Raw genomic sequence first — 6,000 nt, 5'->3', positions numbered from 1 at the left:
ATTGTTTTGATAAAATATTACTAATACATTTATTATAGTCATATAAGTCAATTTACAAAAATGCTTTATGTTAATTACTCTGTGGTCAGCATATTATGAATGTCATTGAATATGTAAACTAGGACTTAAATCCTAATATGTTCAAATCTATTACTGATTGTAATTAATATAATCGTTTCAGCATTTAAACGTGAAAGTACGAACTATTTAATATTCACATGAACTAGAATGAACGTAGTAGGATATCATTATGCGTGATCACAGTGTATAGACATAGACCAGTGACATCTCAGAGATTCTTTTTTTTATAAAACAGGGGGCAAACGGGCAGTAGGATCAGCTGATGTTAAGACTATAATACGAATTTGTTCCATACTGCTGGTGTTCCACGATCAGGCGCTGCTGATCTTCTCATGCTTTCTCCTTACGTTAAATATCCATATATTCATAAATAAAGGTTTGAAGATTTGACTTACTTATTGTAATATAACGTAAAAAGATAGCTTGTAATAAATACTGTAAATGAACGATGTAAACTTTAATAAATAATAATGAATCAGTAAGAGAAAAAAATATTAAAAAATACAGACTTCATAAGATAAACTTTGCATTAGTAGTAATTGTGTGCCAAAGATTACACACGCTTGATCATTAATCTAGATAGAACTTATTAGTTTACAATACCTTGATTTTAAACGCATAAAATATACATTTATTTTGTAAAAAAATATTTACATTCGTCCCACTATAAAATACTCTTTGCCAGTTCGTTGACAGTTGGTACATAAAAGGAATCAGTGGCGCTATAAGCCTTGGTCTTGACCATTTAATAATACCAGATCTTTATCTGATAAAAATCTAATAGCCCCTTTTTTATATAATAGAGGGCAAACGAGCCTGCGGGACGTCCAAAAAGGGCAGTCATAGCAGCCCATAGAAACTCATTAACTCCTTTATGCTTGACACACGCCGTCGACTTTATGAGACACACACGGTTTCCTTATGCCGTGTGTCCATTGTACGAACTTGTACAGACTATAAGTGAATAGCCGGGATTCGAACCTACCACCTACCCACCGCTTGTGATAGCACTTTGGAAAATACCTAAGGAATACACTTGCCGACAAAACTTTAAAAGCTTGAACAATATTTAAATCAAGAAAGCCGTACGAAAGAAAACATATATCGTTGTGATTTTCGGAGCGTATTAGCAAATTAAATTTATCCTACAACGTGGCTAAAGTTGCTTGAACAGCTTGTAAATACTAAGTAATACCCAGAGGCATATCTGCAGACTATAATCTGGCCAAGATTGTGAACAAGCCGCTAATTTATGTATTTACTTACCGCAAAAATTACCTACATAATCCCTCGTACCTTGTAGTGGCTACTTGGTTTATGTCTATAGTAAAGATTCAATAAGTAACAATATTACGGTTTTGGAGCATTTAGAATAACATTAATAATAATATGCCCTGGCATTCAGAGTGTCCATGGGCGGCGGTATCACTTAACATCAGGTGAGCCTCCTGCCCGTTTGCCCCCTGTTCTATAAAAAAAACCATTCATGTTCTTATCAGGGCCAACAAGGGTGAAGAAGTGAAAAAACTATCTTAGAACCAAAAATCGATGCCCAGGAAAAATATATAGACACACGCAATTCAAGACGAAGATACAAAAATTATTCCATCTATATTATTATTTTATTACAAGGCATAGTTCTTGTATTAAAATATGCAATATATTTTGATACGATTAAAGTTTTATACGTGACTCAACCCACAAATTTTGTCGCATCTGTTACATCAAGTAATCGAAGTAAACAGAATTCTTGCGTTTACGCTACAAATCGTTTTTGCGTTTCGCTTGTAACAGGTTGATTTAATATTAATATTTTGATATCTGCTGGATTTCATTATTAATCCTTGGTTATACGTATTAAGTTTACTATCTTTGAAGGAAAATTGAGTAGTATACTCAATTTTCCTCAAATCAAAAAAGTATAACTAGTTGAAGGTTTATATTTTGCATACACAATATTTTTATATCGAATAGTAAAAGGATTCGCCGCGCACCACCTATTTGTGGAACCAGCTGCCCACTGAAGTATTTCCGAACAACCGAATTTAGGTTTGGGAATTTAATTCTTTTCTTCAATAAAAGAGCGTAACAATTCTTAAAAGGCCGGCAACGCACTCGGCCTCTGCCATTAAGAGTGACCCAAAAGGAGAAGGGATTCTGTATAAAAACCAATGTACTGAACATAAACTATTTAAAAGATGCTATGTTTGTAAATACTGCGTTCTATCTAACAGAATTATTTACGCATTTAATCATAGATCAATATTAAAAATGTGATTGCTATGTTTGTTGTATGTAAAGCTTCCACAATAATTTCAATGAGGAGGCACGTACAAACAGCGAGAATCTATAGAGCAATACTCAGAAAAATGTCTTGTACCAATATTACTGCGAACTGCCATATTATGGTGAAGTTATGATTGCTATTTTTTCTTCAATTTGATTCCAGTAACCAACTATAATGCTCTGGACTGTAAGTGAAGACTTATGTTTGCGAAGAATAATTAATTCAGGAGTGATTGCATAATATGAATTAACACTTTACGTACGTATAAAATTGTTGCTTTTTCTTTAAAATCATATTAAAAAAACCAAAGTTAAAAATGTGTACCAATGCAAATGTAGCACAGAGTCTTTACGCTTTTTATTTTTGTAAACTATAGTTCTTAATTTGTTTAATAGACGCACCACGTTTGCACCTACATAACCGTTTTCCGTATTTCTTAATTCCCTGATAACAGTCATTGGCAGATCCAGAAGATTTCTCACATTGATGTTCTCACGTTGAGTGAAAGGTCAATAAAATTAGTAGACGTAGAGAATGCCAGATATCTTTACGCATAAGTTCATTATAATTCGTTGCGTAAATGCGTCATCGTGTTCAATAACTGTATGTCTGTGACCGGCATAGCTGAATCATGATACGGTTAGTTGTAATCGCTCTAATATAACATGTCGTAGTACGAACAGAGAATTGATCAGTTAATGGTATAACATGTTAAATGACTATGCCACCAAAACATAATTTGAAAAAAAAAATCGCGCAACGAATAAATAAATATTATTTTGGTGTTTTTAAATCAATTTCATATACGACGGTGATAGTATTTACTAATAATTTATTTATTTAAATAAAATCTTTTTGATCAATTTTAATATTTATCGGTCATCACTACTGCATTTTACTTTTTTTCCATACGCCAAAGAAGTGTAACTTCTAACACGTGTCAATAAGTACACACACTCTTTTTTAACACCAAATAATATATTTCAGAAAAAAATTCTAGAAAGTACAACATAATATTTCAGTTATAATTTATAAGTATATATCAGTGAAGCATTAGCACTGTCCCTTGTATCGTCTTGTTTGTTAAGTTGATACAGTAACCCGATCATCAATCAAATCATTTCAACAGTGACTCCATGAGTGATAAATTGAGTTTAATAGATGCTTATATCTGTTAATAACAGTTTGCTTTATTATGGTATTTATTGTTGCTCTTGTTTATGAAATTGAGTTGAGTTCTCTTTTATGGGTTGTTTTAGTACCATTTTAGGTTAAACTTTTTTTTAACCAAATTGTATAATACTCGATTGAGATTGGAAAATGCCCACCAGAACCACCCTTTAAGCAAATCCCTTTTTATGAAAATGGATATTTGATAGTCCCCTGCAGCCGAGAAGCTCCTCACATCTGCCTGTGCCGCTATGCCATGGGTCGGTACAGGAGCCGCTATCGGGTAGGGCACCTATATAGTATATACCACAAAACGAAAGTGCTAAATGTTAACTTAAATTGAATCATCACACCTTATGTTACTCCTCTTATGAAAGCGAAGTTCATTGTAGCATCCCGTTACCTTGTTCTAATTACAGCTCCCAGGCTCAAACTAAGAACTTTAGAACTCCATAACATTGCATGACCACAGTCGTAATACGTCTGTGTATTAGGTAATATATATTTATTTAGACAATGACCTCACTGGCGCGCTAAATTTCGTACTGAGTTTAATTTGCGGTCGCCATGTCCCACGATGTGCCGTTTTGATAATTTGAAATGCGAATAGGGCTGTACGTTAATTAGTTTTAATTGTCTAATTTAAACATTGCACAGCTTTTCTTATCTCTATACTTTATAATAAATGTTGTAAATTCTGGTTGTATTATATTATTTATTTATTAATTTATTTGCAGCCCGTGCCTGGCCAAACTAAACAATAAACAAAAAACAACATAAAATACAATAGCTATTAACAGAATTGACGGTAAATGCTACCCTGTAATCCCCTCCAAGTATACTCTCAAATAACAATATACTACCCCCAAATCCTTCCCAAATATGGCGCTCTCCGATGAAGAGTCGAAAAACCTATTAATCAGCGAGAGTAACCGAGAAATGGGAGCTTGTTGACGCTGGATAGTGCGAGGCGAACGCACAACAAAAGGGTTATGTCTTCGGCAGCGGTAATAACTGTCTAGAATCAGTACAGTCGTCGTATTGTCGTACATGATTCCAGCAAGTATGCGCTTTCCGTTTAGTCTTTCAGTTTAGAAGGGTACAGGTACGGAATTTTTTTTTACCTTCTTATACAGATCTCTAAGGAACTTCCTTTGCACCCTTTCAATCATATTATCCCTATAATACCTATCAAAAGGGGACCATATGCAGCTGGTTTCAAGAATTGGCTTTACTAATGATGAATATAGCACCCTAGTGGCAGTGTCCGATAGGTCAACAGAATTTCGCAGAACAAACCCTAATCTCCTAAATGCAGCATCCGTAATCGTCCGAATTATGATGTACATAATTTTTATTGTATGCATAATACCTGTCAAAGTTTCTTGGCAAATCTAACAAGTCACACCTGTAAGCATCTTGAGAAAAACTGTGTCTGTATGTGGGTCTAAAAATATATAATTTCATTTAGTTTATATAAAGCCGACTTGCGCTGTATCTTATTTGGCTTTCTAAAGGAATCTTTTGAGGTGATGCTTTGATTTCATGTCATTCAAATGTCCCAGACAGCTTTTGAGTTAAAGCTGTGTAAGTTATTGATAACAGTATCAAAAGCTTCATCAAAAGTTTGGTGATGTATACTCGCTGGTGTCTGCGAAAAATTTTTTAAAAAAATTATTCCCGCTAGCGTTTGTAAACTTTGGCTATGATTGGCAATTATTGTGATAAAAATTCTATTGAAATTTTCAATTCATAACATTATCATATATTTGTTTTAGCTTAATAGCCGTAATCTTTTTTTCTGGAACAGGCAGGCAAACGGGCAGGAGGCTCACCAGATGTTAAGTAATACCACCGCCCAAGGACACTCTCAATGCCAGAGGGCTCGCGAGTGCGTTGCGGGCCTTTTAAGAATTAGTACTGTCTTTTCTTGAAGGACCCTGATCGAATTGGTTCGGAAATACTTAAATTAATATATCTCCTTGCATCACAGTGTAAACACAAATAACCATAGACAACAAAGTAATTTAGGAAAAAACTGCACTATAGTTATAGTTCTAAACTAACTTAAATGGTCCTTTTAAGGCTTCGCACTAGGTCTTTGGTGTCGTTTGGAAAACGGTCCCGACATTCACCGGATGAAGCCTCTGGAGAGCTTTGACATTTTCTAGAAACGTCGAAGCTTTTCATAAGTCCTTACAGCGTATACGTCGAATAGCTATCGTTATAAAAATTAAGATAGATTTAGTATTGAATAATGTATTTATGACCCTTATCCACAAACCACTCCTTACCCTGAATATCTAATAATTCTCTTAGTACCGCTCTGGTAAATATAGAAATCACGATTTCAACTAGCTATTTCAAAGCAAATATATACATTAAATCTCTTAATATTTACATAATCCATGTCTGCTTAATTAACTATAGTGTTAAATGTCGTGGGATTTGAAGATATTATG

The sequence above is a fragment of the Pieris rapae genome, chromosome 4, assembly GCF_905147795.1.
Source record: "Pieris rapae chromosome 4, ilPieRapa1.1, whole genome shotgun sequence".
Lineage (NCBI taxonomy): Eukaryota > Metazoa > Arthropoda > Insecta > Lepidoptera > Pieridae > Pieris > Pieris rapae.
This window is presented reverse-complemented; position numbering follows the sequence as displayed.